This window comes from Molothrus aeneus, chromosome 2 (genome assembly GCF_037042795.1).
Source record: "Molothrus aeneus isolate 106 chromosome 2, BPBGC_Maene_1.0, whole genome shotgun sequence".
In the NCBI taxonomy this organism is placed as follows: domain Eukaryota; kingdom Metazoa; phylum Chordata; class Aves; order Passeriformes; family Icteridae; genus Molothrus; species Molothrus aeneus.
Window position 1 is genome coordinate 26561611 of NC_089647.1, and position 19498 is coordinate 26581108.

A 19498-nucleotide genomic window follows, 5' to 3' on the forward strand; every position below is an offset into this window, starting at 1 on the left:
AGATGTCTATTCTTGAAGAAGCCATGTATATTTTAAGCCTTCTTAAATCTCCAATTTCTGCCTTTATCCAGCAACTCCAATGTCATTCTTGATTGTCTCAAAGTATTTGACTGGCATTATCTACACTTCTGCTATGTGCTTTGATTCAGCATGATATCATGATAAAATACTGCAATATTTAGATTTTATTCAGTCATGCCCACATAAGACTCAAACACTCATTATTGTCATCTAGAATTAGAGTGCAATTTTTATAGAAATAGTCCTGCTACAGATCATGTTTGGGTGGGGTTTTTTTGGTGGGACTTTTTTTTGTTTGGTTTTTTTTTTTTTTTTTTGGCAAAATTACTTGGAATAAAATAAAACACAAAGAGGATAATCTGTTCACATATATAACATTGGGTAATAGTCCCATAAAACCTATTTTGGCTGACATACAGAAAAAAAGTGGCAGAATTTCTCACATGTTGCACTGACAAATGCAATGGGCTTTTTTCTTCTGCTCTGTTTTGATTGTGTGTTTGAGTTTTATCTGTGCTTCCAGGGAAAAAGACCATCCACTCTTATATTTCTGAATAAAATTTTGTCTGTTTGACACCTGGGATTTTTTTTTCCCCAGGATGAAATTTCTCCCAAGAGAGCAGTTTAATCTGGGATGCTTTTTGTTCAGATATTGCACCTCTGGGACACTTATTTTCTCTTGAATAGATTAGTGAGTAATTTCTGCAACTTTGAAAGAATTTAATAATTTTAACAGTGTCCCCATTTGATTTGATGGAGATAATAGTTTTCATGGACAATTTATGAAAGAAAACCAAACTATTTTGTTTTTTGGGTATGCCATGCCTGCTGAAATACCTCTTTTCTTAGTCTCTGATTGCTACTGTTGTAATGTCTGGCAGTCCATTTAGCTGCCAGAAGTCTATAGAGCCATTAACAAATAGGAAAGTAGTTTGCATGATTCCTGTGGGGGAAAAAATAAAAACAGCAGCGCATAGCACATTTCTTCTTTACTGCAGTACTCAGAATGATACAGCGTGTTTCCTTTTCTTTTTCATTTTTTCTTTTTGCATGAATTCCATGTTTGTACACTGACCACAGCTCTTCAACATATCTTTGGTACTTACAGTTTTATTTGCTCACTGCATGGTAAATGATACCAACTTGTTTCTGTTCCTGAGTTATGTGCTCCCAGCCCGACTGTTCTTTTTCCTTCAAGCACTGTCTGCTGTGTGTGTACTTAATTTTTTAGATGTTGTCATAACACAGTGACCTCTCCTGGAGATCCACTATCACACTATCATTGCCGCTTCATTTCTGTGGAGACTTTTCCACTGTCACTGAAGACTGATTTTTCAGCCAGCACATGGAAACATTGTATTACATGTGATTCCAGTTTTGTTTAATCTCACTAGATCTTAGTTTTAATAACCTATAAGTAATTTGTGTCACCTTGTTTATTGCTGCAATCCCCAGTTTGTTGTGTAGGTAAATATCTCAGTATTCTCTAGTCCTTTCTCTTAAAATTGTTGTTATTTGACATTCGGCAGCTCTAAAGGTTATAGTTAAACCAATTGCCTCCTTAACTGTGTTTAGGGCACTTAATCTGCTCCAGAGAATTCAGGGATTTTCTCAAGTTCTCCTAACACCTCTGGCTGGGTGTAAAAACCCATTATGTGGGGAGTCTGCTGCATCAGGCCCGTGTTGTCTCAGTTCCTTGCAAACTCCCTCCAGATGTTAGAGAACTGCCTGCTTCATAAAACTAATCAGAATCCACACTGAAGCACATTCCCTCTGCACAGGCTCCAACTGTTGCTTTTTGTGCTTGAGTGGCCGATTCCCCCCCTCTCCCCTGCCTCTGGTGTGCTGCCTGGCACAGGTAACAAATGCTTCGGCACTGACCCGTGCTGGTGTGAAGGCCCCTGGGTTCCATTAAATGGAGCAAAAGGCAGTAAATAAACCGCATGGGCCGGGGCATTAAATCACTCAGGGTGGGGAAGAATCAGATGCCGAGGAGGTTTGGGTTGGAGGTGGGCCGGGTGCACTTGCACCCACGCTGCAACTTAACACCCCTGCTGCAACTTAATGACAATTGCAATCAGGCAGGGTGATGTCCCCTTTCTTCCTTCCCCTCCCACTCTTTTTACATTCCCAGCGCTCTCCCCAATAAATTAAAGCCTTTCTCCCCCTGCCCCTGCTGCCCCCTCCCTCCTTTTCCTATTTTGTTTTACTGCCTTCATGCTGTTATTCTTTATTTCCAGCATTTTATTTCAAGGAGAGGGTTTGAAGTGCTCTCAGCCCATCTGCTGGTTTGGTTTAGAAGAAGGACTGGAAAGAGACAAGGGCTTTTGGAAGTCATGAACTATTTATAGCATATTTGTTCTTTCACGTTGGCACTAAACTTTGTTTATAGAATCACCTGCAGTAGAACCTGAGCCAGGGGACCACAGCTCACTTGATCTAAAATTGGCTTTATTTCTTGGGTTTCTTAACAGAGACCACATGTGTGTGTCCAGTGCAGGCTAAGGTGTGTTTGATGCTCACACACATGTCAAAAGCACAAACGCAAAGTGCCCATGAGTGCCTCTCTGTGTGTGTAAAGGGCTCGGAGTGTGCCCTTATGAAGTATTCTTATGGATCACATGTGTATGAAGAATAAGAAGTGAGTTGTACGTGTGTGTTACCACTGTCTAAAAAATGAAGGTTCCCAAGAGAAAACTTGAATGAAAAAATTTTCATTACAGATTCTCCAGTCGGTTTTCATTTTCTCCAAACCGTATTTTTGTCTTGGGTTGGCCCGTTAAAATACAATGCTCATTTTTGTTTTCATTCTGCTTTAAATATTTTTTTTTTCAAAACAAAACAACAATTTAAATTGAAACTGAAGCATATCTGTCATTTTAAATTGTTATTTTGACGTAAAAGCGTTTCATTTATTTTTCTAGCCAAAAAATTGACATTTTAATTTGAACCCAAACAAATTTTTCATTTACTTTCAAAGTATCAATTACAAATGAAAATATTTTCGTTGCTTCTACTCAGAAAGTCAGACTGTTTTGTGCTTCCAAAATTGTAGGCGCGTGGGTTTGCAGGGTTTGTGTGTGCATAATTGTGGTGGTGTGACTATTGTGCAGGATGCCTGTTGAGTATTTGCAGGTGTTACACATCCATACTTCTGCAGAATGGGCCCTCATCCGTAGAGTTTGTACATCTACATTTGCACAGCGGTGGTAAGATATGCACACATATGTTGAGTCCGTGCCAGTAATATCTACTTGTATTTATGTTTTTAGGTTTTCCTTGTGAATGTGCTTTTAATGTTCATGGGCTTGTTGCAGTGCTGCCAACAGTGTTAAAAATAACAGAGCAAGACTGAGTAAGTAACTCATAAGTTTTGAGAAACTGATAGATTTTGGTTTCTTTTGACCACTTTCCTCTTTTTTTTCTTAGCCTGTCGGATTCATGTTTTCAATGTGATCTTTACAGCTTTGATGACAGAAAAGCAACGTTTTCATTGTAAAAGTAGATTTCTGATTCTGCAGTGATCAGTTTAAGAAGAGGCATGAAGAAGATAAGCAGGACCCGCATTAAATTTTGGGAGCTGACAAAAAGATTTTCTGTTTCTGTTTGCAGAGTTAAAAACTGGGTATGTGCTTGTAATAACAATACCATATACTCGTGCTTTGTGTTTGCATGCATCCATAGGTTAGCTAAATGTTTATGTGTTTTTGCCTCATGTTGGTGGGTATAATGTGTAATTTTAGCCATATTAGGTTTAGCTTCTAGTCTAAATCAGACATTTAAGTACTTCGTAGTAAGTAGAGAGAGCGTTTCTAAGCAAGGAAGTCATCCTCTCCTAAGTTTCATCTCCTCTAATGGTGGGGGCATTTTGGGCATGTATTTGGGCTGGCCATTTGTTTTTTGGCAATGCTGACTGTATGTGCTCAGAATGTGTGTTTGCTTGTGATTTGTGTTTATGTTGGAGTTTACATGGCAGTTCTGTTTCTACGTGCAAAATGCATGCAGACATTTCTGCAATGTCTGTGCCCATATTTTTCTGTGTGAAAAGCAGCCAACAGGAGTTTCTGCAGGGCACACTGTAAGTATGAAATACTTCACTCATCCTTCAGCCTGGATCAGACAATTCTGCTTACCCAAAATATTTCAGAGCAGCTTGGTACAGCATAAGGCTAAATGCCCGTGTGATAACTTAGCCTGATAACCTTTTCCCAGAGCTAAGCTCCCAGAAAGTCCCCATTTCACACAGTGCCCTACAGGTTTCTTGCTGCCCTGTTCCTCTCTGGCCCCAAAGGCATGAGCCAGCTGAGGAGAGGGAGCAGGGCTTCAAAGAGCATTGAGCATGTTCATTAGGCTACCAACCTGCCTGGCAATTTACCATGATGAGGGAATGCAGAATCATAACAGCATTGATCCACATGGAAGTGCTTTCCTTTGGGAAACTGTGATCTGATATGTCTGATATGAATATGAAAACACAGTGTTCTCTAATGTTGTGTAGAAATGCCATTTTCTCTCTGACAAGTGTTAACATTTCAGGTTTTAAGCTGGGATGAAATAAGAAGGTGAGATGTTAGAATTTTCTGTTGGATAAATATTCCGAATTTTGCTTAGTTTTGCATTTACAGGTAGTCTGTGTGTTTGAATAGGTGTATGAATATTCTATATATAATGGGAGCGCTTGCAGTCAACACAGTGAATGCTTTCTGTGAACTGAATAAAAGGTATGAAAGGAGAATGCGTCTAGTTACACACCTAAGCACTTTCTAGTTTGTAAATGTTCACATTAGCATTTTAGGGATCAGATTCTAAGGAGACGAGGATGGGTGTAGGTCCTCTGACTTCAGCTGCCTCTTGATTCCTGCCAGGATGGATCATGGCCTGGAAAACATGCTTACTATGAGAGATTAGAGGGGATCTGTTTGTTTCACTTGTAAAAGAGCTTAAGAAACAATTCAATCATGTTCTATAATTGCTTATGTGAAGAGGAGATACCTGATATTACAGGGCTCTTTGGTCCAGCAGACAAAGGTAAAACAAGATTTGACTGCCAAACCATTCAAATCTAATATAAAGTACAGCTTTTCAATAAGGTTGCTTTAAGTGGATGCATTTAGCTTTGGGATAGAGAAGGTAAATTCTACATTCCTTGGAATCTTTAAAATAAGACTGAATGATTCCCTAGAAGATGTGACTCTGAGCTATTGAGTCAGAAACCAAATTACTGAGGAAGACTGGTGGTGGTTGCTGAGCCAGTGAGGACTGAAAGGATCAGGTCACGATTATCAGACATAAAACCCCAGTAAGAGCCAAAGGAGTCCTCACAACTGGTTAACAATCATCTGCTCAAGATTTCCTATTGCATTGAAGGAAGAACTGATTATCTGTTGCATCAAGTGAAGAGCTGCCCCTTGCCCCTCTTTGCATGCATGCACACAGGGGACACGTATCCATCCATGTATTCTGGGCCGTGACGTGTGCTTGGTGTTTGCTGCTGGGAGCCTGGGGCATATTTTTCAGGGTGCTCCCATACACTCCCAGCGTGTTAGTGACAGGGAGTGGAGCAAAGATTTATGCAGTGCCTCCAGGAATCCCCAGCGGGGCCCCTCTGGTGAACTTTGGCTCCCCGGCTTGCTGCCAAGCATTAACTACAATACTCACACTTGTTTTTAACAACAGCATGCAGGTTGTATTTCACCAATTGCTATTTTGGTTTGGGAGTTATGGCAGAAATGTCTCTGGGTTCTTGGCTGGTATAAGCGGAGCAGGAGATTTACTCTTATTGTGTAATGTCACCTTTCAGTCAGTGCTTGGGACGAAAATTATGGAGTGTCATTTGCTCTCTTTATTAAATTTCAAGGGCATGCACCTCTTGTGTGGGAGAAATATCTGGGGAGAAACTTGGCCTGATTCTGCCTAGAAGGGTAGCCTCATCTACTGAACACCTTTTAAAGTATGAATTAGTCCTTTTCTTCTTTTCTTTTTGTCAGTAAGTTTGGAATGGAGGCAGCAGCAGTTACCATCTTCCAAACTGCTGCCTGTGATGATAGATGAGTTTGACCCTTGTAGCACAGAGAGATACTGGACTCAGCACAACACAGATGTTGCAATGCGGCCAAATTAAGCTTTAGTGGGAATGTGCAAGTTGGGTCTTAGTCAGAGTATCTCATGCCTGCCTGCTCGCTGAAAAGCAAGAGTGAAATATTAGCAGCTGACCTGGTGGGATATACACTTGCCCAAAATATTCTGTTACTGGCTGCAGATGAACCAGCATCTGATCTGCTGTGTGACTTTCCCCAGGATCTCACAGCTGTGGGGTGGGGAGGCAAAGCAGTCCTCCAAAAGAAATATTGATTTCTTCAACCTTCATTTCCCATTTCTCCATAAATCACGTCACAAGAGATAAACAAGAGATATTGTGATGGCAGGTCATGTTTATTTCTGGTTCAGTATACCACAGGAAACAAATCTGAGCATTACACTGTGAAAAATACTCCTGGGAGCTTTGGGGATAAAATAGAAGCAGGTTGCTTAATTAATTATTAATGTGGAGATTGTTACTGTGGTTATGACATGAATTTCCAGTTCTACACAGCTAGAAATATCAACTGAAGTTATTCCTCTAAACCAACACACCAATAAAACTTAACAAGGAAGTGTCTAGAGAGTCCCAGCTATAGATGACAAAAGCTGTCTCTACGTGAAGATCCTGTACAACATTTTCAGCCTAATATCTGGAAAGAGAAGAAACAGGAAATAGGCAAAGACTTGAGTATGGATACAAGAAAAAGAGTATGAGGAAAAAAAAGTTCTCAATAATGGCTTCATGTTGCAGGATGATAAGCATGAAATTTAGTAAAGATGGCAAAAACATGAAGGATGAAGGGATTAGTATTCTTTAGTTTATTTATTGTATCACACTCTCTATAATCTTGAGATTGTAATCAACATGTTCTTGATCTTAACATAATAGTATAAACCAGAATTAAGAAGTTAAAGGAGACAAATATATCTTGCAATCTTTCTTAGAAATAATTTTAATTTTTATTTAGCTGAAGATAAAGAAGAAAGAATATAGAGCCCGAGATTTTCCCCAGTAGAGGAGTCCAATGTTGGGAATATCAGGCAGAGTCTTCTGATAGGATATAACTGAATTGCAACAGGAGGGCAGAGGGGATCTAAAAATTGCTTGAAAACAAATTCTTCCTTGTGACCAACAAGGGGAACAAACTGTAAACAAATATAGTTTCTGGAGGGTGCAAGTTAAACCTAGATTGGATTGCCAAGCACAGAACTCTGTTAGAGAGTGTGTAAATAAAAAAAATTACAAATAAGAATGTACTAACAGATATACATTCTTTTTGTTTTAAAATGTGATTTGTCTGTGATGTGACTTTGGCACTCAGCATATGTGAAAATAAACTGAAGGAGATTTAATTCTTATACACTTTGAACATTTTTATGTACATTCCTCTTTTAAAAAAACTCTCTTACTAAAGCGAGTGCTTGTGGAGGGTAGATGTATTTTCTGTTTGTACAATAAAAAAAGTGTATCTACTCCAGGCACCAGGAAGGATAATTTCCACTCATGCTCGAGAAAATGAGAGTAGCTTTGAATATACCTTTTTTTGTTTTGGTTTGGTTTTTTTACTGCTAAAACATACGCATGGCTTAAAGCCCCTACACAAACAGCAAAACTATTTCACATAAAAGCCCCAAATACAAAATTGCTTCACCTTCAAGTGAATAACAGCAGGATGTTTTACAGTTTTTAATGTTTGTACACCTTCTTCTATTTCTCCCAAAAACATTTTTTTTTTTTGCTGTTTTTAATTTAGGTCACTGAAAGCAAACAACATTTAGAATGTCAATGCTTTTATTTCACTTTTTAGTTTCTAATTTTGATTCATATGACTTTTTAGGATTATGTAAAATTAGAAAAACTGGTTTGAGGAGGAAAATGATTGAAATTGAAACTGCTAACATGCAACTTCATCAGCTTTGAAAAAGAGCAGTTAAATTGTAGATTTCTTTCTTGTAAATTTTCCAGTGCTGTGAAGAATTTAAAAAAAAGAAATTTTGAAGAAAAAATACACATCAAGAAAAGAAGAAAAGTTGAACAACATAAATACCAACAACATTTTAAATACAATCCACTCTGTTGTATCTCATATTCCAAGGGTTTGAAATGTTTTGGTTTGAAACATTTGGTCAAACAGCAGGAAAAAAATGTTTTTAAAGAAAATTCTGCTGCTAAAAATAATTATTTTTTGTGCAACACAAAGTTTTAATAGAAATTTCTGACTGACAAGAATTTAACGTCATTTTTAAAATAGATAAGGCAAACCAGAAGATGATATATTATTCCAAAATTTGTGTTTTAAAAGCAGTACCCACCTAGACTCCAGAAAGGGAATGGAATGCGTGAGAATTGGGTTTGGTTACTCTAGGACAGGTTTTTTTCATTGGCTCATAAGACACCTCTGAGCGCTCAGCGATCCGATGTGGTCTGACGCGACGGCGCTCTCGCATTATCCGCTCCTGGGGAGCCTGCTCCACTGTTTTTCTTCTTTCTCCACTTTCTTCTTTCTCAATCTCCTGCCAGGTTTTCCCTTTCAGTCTTCCTTCTTGTGAGGTGGGTATGAAAAAGCTTAGTGTACAAAAACTCACATAATGATACTCTGAGGGCAAATAATGTCCTTGCTTCCCTAGGCAGCTCAAAGTTGCCTAGAAAATAAGAAAACAGTGCAGATTTGGTCTCTAACAGTAATTTTTATCGCTGCTATTTAGGAAATGGTTCTGGAGTCTCTATTTGGCAGCTCTCTTTTACATCCATCAGCAATGCAGCATAACCATACCATCAGCACTAAGTACAAATTCTCACACCCTGCTGGGGACTCAGGACAAGCCTCCCACAAATAGCTTTCCATTTCCATCCTGAATTCAGCATTAGCCAATTTAGAGGCAATATACGGCATTAGGAATAGGCTGTCATGTACAGTATGCACAAGACAGCTCTCCCCTAATCTCATCTAATTGGCAAGAGAAGTGGCCGTCATTAGGCACAGAGTGTGAGAGGCATTAGAGTCATTAGCGTTTTTGCAGGCTACAGGAAGGTCAAACATTAGGGGAGATTCAGACACCTTCCCTAGGAAGATTGCTGTACTCCTGAATTACTGCTTCCACTAAGTGTATTCCTGCAGAGAATTACACACTTGCCCTAGTAAAAAGTATGAGAAAATAGAGTTTTGGCTCACACAGATAATAGTTTTGGGACATGTGGAAAATGCAGTATCTGTTTTACTTTTTAATGTAGAAAATCAGTAAGTCAGTACTCACTGCTCTGCCTATGAAATATAGATATTCCTGTGAAATAATATGCTAGGAAATGCTGATTTCTGATAGATAAAAGCATTTCATTTTGACACAATCTTTAAAAAATATTGACATAGACACTGCAAAGAAAAACTTTACAAGAAGTAGATTCAAGGTCACACCCCAAGGCTTTGTTCAGGGGAATCTGGTCTTTTAATAGTGTAGGATATTTATCTTCTCCAGCTTTATCTCTGAAGTAAAACTTCCATGAAATTGTCACACACTTGTAAAACAATTCCACTGCAACAAAATTAATTTCCCAATAGCGAAGAGTTCTGTTAGACACCTTCAACGAGTGACAGTGCAATTTGAACTGTAGTTTTGGTACCTGGACGGGGAAAAAATGCTGACTTGGCTTTTGAGAGAGGCCCCAGGACTGCAGAAAGTAATTTCCAGCAGAGACTACGGTTTCTGTGTACTCAGAGAAGGTTTTGTTTGTTGGGCTGGCAGAACTCCTGCCTGCAGGTCGAGGGGGTTGACAATGAATTGTCCCATGGGACAGTACCAAGGACACCCTCCCGCAGGCCTGACCAGGGCCTGGGAGGTGTCACAGCCAAATCTGCTCTAGCTCGGGGCCATGGCTCATCTCCCCATCTCCCAGGCACTGACAGCAGCACTGACTGTTAGCAGATGTCCCTCCTGCTCCTCTGAGCATCCTGCCCAGCCTGCTTTCCGGGTCACCCCAACCTCCCCGTCCTTGCCCCGCGAGGCGTCTCTTCACCAGGCCTGCAGAAAACTCCTTGTCGCTTCGGTTCTATTTAAGTGGAGACTGTTTCACCACAAACACCTCATTTCTGCCTTTCCTTTCTCTGGATAATTTAGAATTCATGCAGGGTTGTGGTTCGAGGAAAATCCAAGTCCAAGCAGAGTGCTTGGTTAGACTGTGGCTCAGGCAGGCAGTCTTCACTCAGCAGTAGCGTTTTGTCTTCCAGGCCACGGCGCCTTCACAGAAGCCGAGAAAAATGTGTTTTTCTGTGAGCATAGCATTCCTCTGCCATGTTTTTGTTTGCACCAAGCTTTTTCATATCACAGGCTGTGAACAGAAATGGCCAGGGAGTTCAGTTTCTGCTTCCAGTAAAGGTTTGCAGCTGCTCACCCTTCCCCCACGTCCCACTGCCTGAAGCTCCTTTGGGGCTCTGTGATTTACAGATGAGATGCCAGTAGATGAAAAGTCACTGCAGGTACCAAGATGTTATTGAAGAGGCATAAGATGTAAAACTTTCCCTGATGATCCAGTTTCCTGGAGCACAAGCAGGTGATGGTGCTAGAGTACATAATGTAGGTTGGAGCCATCATGGGAGATAGCTCTGGTCTTGTTGCAAAATTAGCCTGCAGATGATAAAAACAGCAACACCAACAGCAGCAATTGGTGTTGAGAGAGATCACATCTTGGACAAATGCTGTTGTACTGTGGCTGTAGGATGCCACAGCACCTTACTGAAGGCAGAGGCAATGGGAGTGCTAAAAAAACATAATGAATGTACAGTTGGTGTATTTGCTGTGTAAGACAGGTGAGCAGCAGGGGACTGGCATTATTCTATGTCAACCCTCCCAATGCCATTCCCTTAACATGGACATAACAAGTACCAGTGAGCTCCTGATTTCTGATCAGTTTGCCTCCAAAAATACCTCCCATGAAATCCCCAATCATGGCAGGCAATTATGACTTTAATATATCAACTTCTAGCTTTTTTCCCTCCATTCTTTGCCTCTTTTTAGATGAATTTTTAAATAAATCATGAAGTGCTGCTTGGCCAGCACATTTGAGTAGTTGACTAGAACATCAGCCATAGGTGATGAGAGCAATCAGTGCCATACTGAAGATAAAATAGATGGATTTTCCCCCCCAGGTGCTGGCTAACAAAACATTTTCCTGACGCTTCTCATTAAAATCTCATATTAAAAATGCTAAAAGATGCATATTAATGATGGGGCAAAAAAGGCACATTGGAAAGGCACGTTCATTGGAAAGGAAGCTAGCTAATTATGGGAGTGCCCACAAAGGTTGATGGCTGCCCTGGGAGGTGAGACAGAGCACAGCTCTGCTGCAGATGTCCTTCAAGCAGGCCTGGGGCACGGTTTCTACACTCGCTTTACAAGCAGGCATTGAGCCAGCCCTGCTTCATCCCTACAGAACAGGAGCTGCCTTGTCTTTTTCCTCATATCCCATCAACTATTAGCCCTGGTTCCTTTGCCTGGCTGCTTGTGAGGGTGCACAGACACACAGAGTAGCGCAAGGAGGGGTGGGATGGGGAGTGGACTTTGCAGCTGGCAATGGGGCAGCTGTTTTTGCAGCAGTGACAGCATAGGCCTTTACTTAAAGAGCCCAGAGCAGGCTGATGGTGCCATTCCAGGCTACAACTAAACCTGATACAGTAGTCAGGAAAGGTGTTTGTGGGGGGCCTGCTTCCTCCTCCACACCATAAACATTTTCCCATTTCTGTGCTCCTCTGTTGCTTTTACACCTCTCTTGAGCTAGTTTGATTCCACAGTGTTTAAAGACCAGAATACTGATGTTACAGCTGGGCTAGTTGTGTGAATCAGCCTTCAGTGGGATCAGGTAAGGACTAAGACAGGAGTAGGTGACAAGGTGTTGGGACTGGAGCAGTGAGGAAAGGGAACTAGGAGCCAGGAGATGAATGTCTTTCAGTAGCAGCTAGACAGACTGACCTGGTCATAGCATGAAGCTGCCTAAATCTCTGATCTCCTGTGTTTTGCATGGAAAATTCTGCTTTTGAGTAAGGTCTTTCTCCATTCACTGATATGCTGAACACCTTCCAGTGTTGACCATCTCCAACTCTCTTGGCCCCAGAGGAAATTAAGGTGGCATTCCTTTTCGTTGCTGTGTCTGCACAGGGAGAAAAATAGCTACTGGGGATGGTGTAGGTGGAGTTGATACTGTGTGAGGCAAGGAAATGGAGAAGATGACCTCTAGAGATCCCTTTTGGGACAATTTTTTTGGAATTTCCTGGGTGTGAGGAGTAAAATGATGAGCTGAGAATAGAAGACCTTGAGTCTATTCTGGTGTTTGATGTCTATGACATTGCAATTAGCTTTTATTTGTAGGAAGTGACCTATTGGCAGCAGCGCATTGTATAGCTTAAAGTGTCTGGCAGAAAGAACTTTAACAAATATGCTACTTCAAGAATTGCTTTCAACAGCCAAGAATGGTGTATTCTAATCTCCAGAAAAAATTACAAGTGGATGAAGTAACATGTAAATAGTATGTAAATAGTAAAACCAGTTCTCTTTTTAAAAAAGGAGTCCATTATGAGTTTTTTCTTTACAGGATACACATAATTGTGTTGTACAGTGTACCTTCCCTGTATGCAAAAAGCACTGGTGTAGGTGGAGAAGAGAGTGAAATCAGATGTTGTTAAGAGGTTGCCCAGAGGCTTCAGTGCAGTACAGTCTTGCTGTCATGCAAGATGAGCAGAGTCTGATCAACTCTCAGCTCCTAATAGCTTGCCATGCAGCCGAAGACACTGGAGGAAAGTGAATAAGGGGAGAAGGAATGGGACTTTGTGCTGATCCAGATGCATTTGTAATCTGAAAAATATCCTGAAGAACAACAGTTCCCCCCAGCTGCCCTGGGGATCGTAGCTGGCCATTTGTGATGGGTGACAAGGCAGACATGTAACTGGAGGGGAGACCTTCCCCTGAATCTGGATCAGAGTTTAAGGAAATAGGCAACTTCCTGCTTAAGGTTTGGATTTCTAAGAACATGCCTGAATGTGAGGTTGGCATTGATTTGATTATTTCAGTACAGTTAAATTGGTGGAGCATTCTATGGCTGTAGAGGCAGTTACTCCAGTGTAACTCTATCATATGTGATGAATTATATCACAGTTGTACAGTTTGTCCTTATACAACACATGATCAGTGGTGTAAGGCATTGGTGTAGCTATCTGCTCTATAGGGACCGTATCTCAGCTGCTGTAAAATCTGTTTGTTGCAGAAGGACCGAAGAGTGCCAGGAGGCAGGACTTTTTACTGGATCTCATTTTTCCTACTGGAGAAGTCAGTCAGATCATATGCACAGCGATCATGAGCGCACAGAGCTGGGGAAATGACAAGGTAACAAAGAAATAGATGTATTGTAGATTAGTGAATCATATTTTTCCTGTAGGTTCTGCTGGTCCTTGGCAGCTGGTAAATAATAAAGAGTGTTTATCCTGCTGATATAAATCAGAGCAGAAAAGAGCCTCAGGATTCTGCCAGAATATGCTGTGTGCTCCTATGGGAATCTGTCCCAGTTTTGCTTTCATTTGAATCCTCCTTTGTTTATTTTGAAAAACAGAAAAATTATTCTGAAGGACTTTTGGCTTCTCCAACTCCTGCCTTGGATATTCCAGCTTCCAATGAAAATCGGACACCCTCTGGCTCCAGACTAGTAACTCCCCACTGTTTTCTCTAACCACTAAGAGGTCTAGCACGTACAATTTTGAACTGAGTATCTAAACACAAAGAAACTTAGAATACTGTGAAAGACTACAAGTTGTGTTTTTTAATTACAGTTATAATTTTTGTATCCTGTTACTCATTAGATGCGTGGAAACTTCCATTTAGGCTTCAGAAAAGAGTTAAAAATTGTTAAGTGTAATGGGTCTCCACATAGCATGTAAGACATTTGAACTCTACTGGCAATAAAAAGCAAGATGAAGTACTTTTTAGACTGGTACCTATTGTCATTATAGGCCAAAAATCAAGGCCCTGAATTACCAATGAGAATAAATTTGTGCATCAGCAAAACAGCTCTCCTACTGACCTCCAAAGGGATGTAGATTAAAACGAGGTAAACAGGGAATCCTTTGAAGAGGACATCTAATTTTTTTTGTGAGAAAAGAAGAGCATTGATAACTAAAAAAGAAAACTCTGGTCTCCACCTAGATTTCTAAAGCAAACATGTGCCAGCAACCATAGGAGGTGCAAGCCTGATTTTCTGATTCACCTGTATGTCTGACACATCCCTGTCTGTCTGGAACCTCTTAGTATTGCTTGCCAGGACTGAAATTTTTAAAAAAGAAAAGTCAGAGGAAGAGACTGCAAAAAGCAGGGAAAGGCAAGGAGAAACTGTAGCCAAGCAGTTTCCTTTTCATCATCTTTCATGGTATTTTTGGGTCGGTCTCCTTCCACTTAAGGGAAAGAGGAGCTGTCAAAGCAGAGGAAATGTCCCAGCCATTTCAGTCTGGTGGTGGTGTTGGCTGACCATTCTGCAGTCTTTTTGACACCCTAGGACAAAGATATCCTGCAGATAATTGAATTCAGAGGTAACTTTTCTTTCCACTGGCCGGAGCCCGGTCAGACTCAAGTTTCCTTATGAGTGTGATCCTTTTTGACACCTCTTTCAATGTAAAAATCCCTCAAATTTCTAGTCAGGCAAAGGCACAAATCCATTGAGTGTCTCCACACAAATCACTCCATGTCAGCAATTCATGGCACTGCTAGAGAAAAATCACTCTCCCTTCCAATTTAAAATCTCGTGTGTGTCAGCTACACTTTATGTACAGTTAATTAATACCTTGAATTCAAGTTCTCACTAAAACTCATTTTCCAATTCTTTGGGAGAGCATCACCATTCTGCTGGTCACTCAGAGTCCACCTGGGCAGAGCCTGTCGCTCATGAATCCAGTTCAGACCACGCACACATTTTGCACAGTGCAATGGGGATTTGAGCTTCCATGTACACAGATAAACTCATCCCAGCTCTGTCAGTTTGCATTTCTGTGTTCACAGACTGCCCCGTCACTTTTTGTTTGCAACCTTCCCCTCCTTCTTCTGCACCTCCTGCATTAAATCATAGTATCATTAAGGTTGGAAAGGACTTCCAAGATAATTGAGTCCAACTTCTGACCAATCACCACCATATCAACTAAGCCATAGCACTAAGTGCTTCATCCAGTCATTTCTTGAACAGTTTCGGGGATGATGATTTCACTACCTCCCTGGGTATCCTGTTCCACTGCTTTACAATCATTTCTGTAGAAATTCCTTGTGATGTCCAACGTGAATCTTTCCTAGTGCAGCTTCAAACCATTTCCTTCTCCTGTCACTGGTTGCTGGAATCAGAGCCCAACTCCCACCTGGCTACAACGTCCTTTAAGGGAGTTGTGGTGTGCATTAAGGTCCCCCCAAGGCTTCTTTTCTCCAGGCTAAACCCCAGATCCCTCAGCCTCTCTTCACAGGTCTTGTGCTCCAGATCTTTCACCATTTTCATTGTCCTTCTCTAGATTTGCTCCAGTCTCTCAATGCTTTTGCAATGAGGCTCCAGAACTGGACCCAGCACTCCAGGTGTGACCTCACCAGTGCAGAGTACAGGGGGAAAATCCCTGCCCTGGTCCTCCTGGCCACACTATGGCTAATCCAGGCCAAGTGCCATTGGCCTTCTCAGCTGCCTGGGCACAGCTGGCTCATGTTCAGCTGCTGTCACCAGCACCCCCAGGTCCTTTTCCTCTGGGCAGCTTCCCAGCCACTCTGCCCCCAGGCTGTGCTGCTGCCTGGGGTTGGAACTGGTCTATCCTTTCTAGCTGTCTGCAGTCAATTCCTCCACTACCCATCATCTCTCATTCACTTGGAAGCTATTGGCTCTTTGGCCAGACTATGGTGCCACACCATAGTGCCTGTATGTTACATTTTCACATCTAATGACCACATTTTCTTCTTTTTTGCCTCTCATTCCTGGAGACGTTCCCTGTAATAGGAGACAAAATCTGTTCCACCACTCTCTTTCAGGCTTCACTGGCTGGAAAAACTGTGACGGAAGTGTTTTTGTGGTTGCTGGCATGTGCCAGCTCGCTGCAACTGGAAGGTTGTGCAAGTCCCGTGAGGGCCAGCCCGCCAGGAGAATGTCCCCAGCAGGGGCTCCGTGCCCCTTCTCACTCAACGTTGCGACAGTTCCGGATTTTGTTCTGGCTGGACTGTCACCAAGTGCTGAGACGCAAATTCCTCTGCCAATAAAATGTCTCTCTTGGCTCAGTTCTCTTTCCAATTGTTTTCCTTCCAGCGATGCCCATGGTGACAATGGTTAGGTTGCAGCACATCACACTGACCAGCGCTGTCTCTCTGTGTCTGTGTGCTCATTCATCTGTCTGTAGTTCCCATTGTGTTTTGCCTTATGATCACTTTGAAGGGCGGAACTGTGTTTTCCTTTTGTCCTCAGACCTATGGGACTTTGGTTGAAAAACAGACATCTTATGCCCTATGGTAACACAAGCAAGAAACAATGGGATGGTTTTTTTCAGTAAGAGGACAAATGTTAAGTTCTTACTCAGGCAAATCTCCATTAGCTGTAGTGCAGCTGAACACTCTTTGAGTAGAAACACAGGAAGAAGATAGAGATTTGGTTCAAGAGAAAATAAATTAAAATGCATCCTGTCCTCAGCCTTTTGCATATTGAAAAGCTTACAATCTCCACACTAGTATAATGAAGAGACCTTTCTTAGCACATTGCAGGCCACAGTCAGACACAGAGCTGATCTGCTCATGGGAAGTAAGTGGAAATAAACTGCATAGTTTCAGTTTGGTTTGTACAAGGTGTATACCAGGGCTGTATGTCTTGATGCACCTTCTGCCCAGTCACAAGACGAACCAGGCTGTCAGTCTTCTGTGTTCTCAGGAACAGAAAATGAGAGCCATAGACAATGTCAATCCTTAAAAATAAAATGAGCAGTGAAGGGGAGTGGTATGCCTACCACTGCCCAAAATGCCTGAGGGAAATTCTCATTAGGCTGTGCCTTGGCTTTCTCCATGAGAGTCTAGCCGGTTTGGGGAAGCTGTGTCAGTGTGTGTACCAAAATTTAACATTACAGATGATTGTTGAGTAACCCTTGAGCCCTAGTTAGTTTATTAGTAGAGATACAGTGTATATACTAGAAGTATACAAGTAAAAAAGGTGAGGATTCAGAAGAAACTGCAAATGCACAGGCAAGATGTGTGCATGAAAACCTGAACACCATAGATAGGAGCCTGGATAAATGGATTAATTAAATAACTGGTTTTGAAATTCATAGCATCCCCATGCCCTGTCCAAGACAGGAATGCAGCTCTCCTATGTGCTTCATAAATCAGTAGTATGGGATGTCCCTTTTATGTGCATCTAACTGTCTGATTATTTATTTTACAAAAGGGATAAGAACAAAAGGGATAAATGAGCAATTTAAAATTCATGTTCAGTTTTGAGTATAAACATTCGTGCTTATCTTTTTTGAGAAACTCTTTGAGAATGGATGGATATCTCATTAGACATATTTGTACATTCTTTTTCAAAAGCAGCTAAGATTAAAAGAACTGTGGCAGTTCCAGTCTGAGGAAGCAATTCTGTAATTTTGGAGCCTGGGACCTATTCATGAAGAAATGTCTCAAATCAGAAATTTGAAGACTTTAGAATGCAGATTATCTCCCTTAAGCTTTAAAGCTTACTCTGAAAGTGCTTTTATTTCATGTTATTCATTTCATTACATCCCTGAAAAAGGCAATGGGGTACAAATTCAGTGACTGGCAAGGTTAATACAGGTCAGTATAATTTTATCTATGCTAAGTGTTGATCACTAGCATAGTTACAAAGGAAATAATTTTCTTTCACTATTTGCAAGTAGAGAGAAACTTAAAGTTAGATTTAATTCAAGTTTACCAGAAGGTGGAGCTGGATAGTAAATCTAAACAACAATAGCTTGAAATGAATGCATTCCAAGGATTATTCCAGTACAGAAAAATGAATGTTGTTGATATACTAGTAGTTTCTATCCACTACAATTCATATACTACAACTGGCACCTATTACCTGGACACAGCTCAAATGATCTCAGTAGGCACAAAAGTGCACATTTTTATATATTACTGGTAATATGAAAAAAAGACTGCAGAAGTATGATTTGAAAATAAAGAAAATGAAATGCTGATTTTAACTTCAATCTTCCAAAGTGTTGAAGTATATGCATATACAGGTAAAGACCACAAAATCTTAAATTGAGGCTGCAGGAGAAAGTAAACCTCAGACATTGAAACACATATCTAAAGATAAATAGCCTTATCGGACTTATCATGGGCTATCTTTTATATCTTGAAATAATATCCTGGTATATTTCACATTTCTATACTCCTTTGCCCTGTAGATTGCCATATTTCTATACAAATATTTCTTCGGACAGATGAGGTAGACATTTAACTTATTCTTCTTGTCCTGATTCATGAAAAATCTCTTTGAAAGAGCATCCTTCACTTTGGATGGCCAGACTGTCTTTCCAGGATCTTCCCAAAGGAAGATTACTTCTTACAAACTGTCCTTGCTGCAGGCATTCTAGTAGAGTCTGGAGATGGAGTTGTGATAACATGAAAGACCCATCCTCCTTTTGAAGCTGTCTTTCCCCAATGGAAAGATTTTTTTGGTTGAGTTATGCATCTTTTGCCAATGTCACAGTGTCAAACTCAGCTTGGGAAATGTTCAGCTGGAGCATTGGCCACAGGTCAGGACAGAAGGTATGAACTCTTGGGTTTGTCAGTGAAATCTCATTTGAACAGGTTTATGGGACAGGTGCATGTTCTGGCCTCCTCTTTTTGGAAAGATTACCTTAACCACGCACTGTTGCCCAGTGGTCCTGGACATCAGAGCAGCCCCCTTTGTTAGTGGTATTTGCAGTGTTGGTTATCACTACCCATCTTTTGCAGTGTTGGTTATCACTACCCATCAAAGACACCAGCATCAGTCACAGATGAAGCCCAGAGTGAGAAGGATTGCAAGTCAGATCACACTGAGGTGTCCTCACAACAGTCCTATGCTCTTTCTTCAGCTCATCTGCAGATCACAATGGAAGCTAGTTTGGATAAGGAGATATCTGGAAAATAACAAAGAATTGGCACCAGGCTCGGGGCCCACATTCACTCCATTCTGACTTCAGTCCATCTCAGAATAAAGAGCTGTAAAAAACAGGCAAAAGATATTTGCAGTGATCGTTCAGGAAAGTGATTTTCCACAGGCAGAAATAATATGGTAAACCTTTTCAGGGGAAGAAATAATAAACACAGAGCTCCATTGTGTTCCATCATAACTGACACAAGGCTCATATGATTAATGATTAATGCCAGCCCAGTAAAGCCCTCCCAAATATGC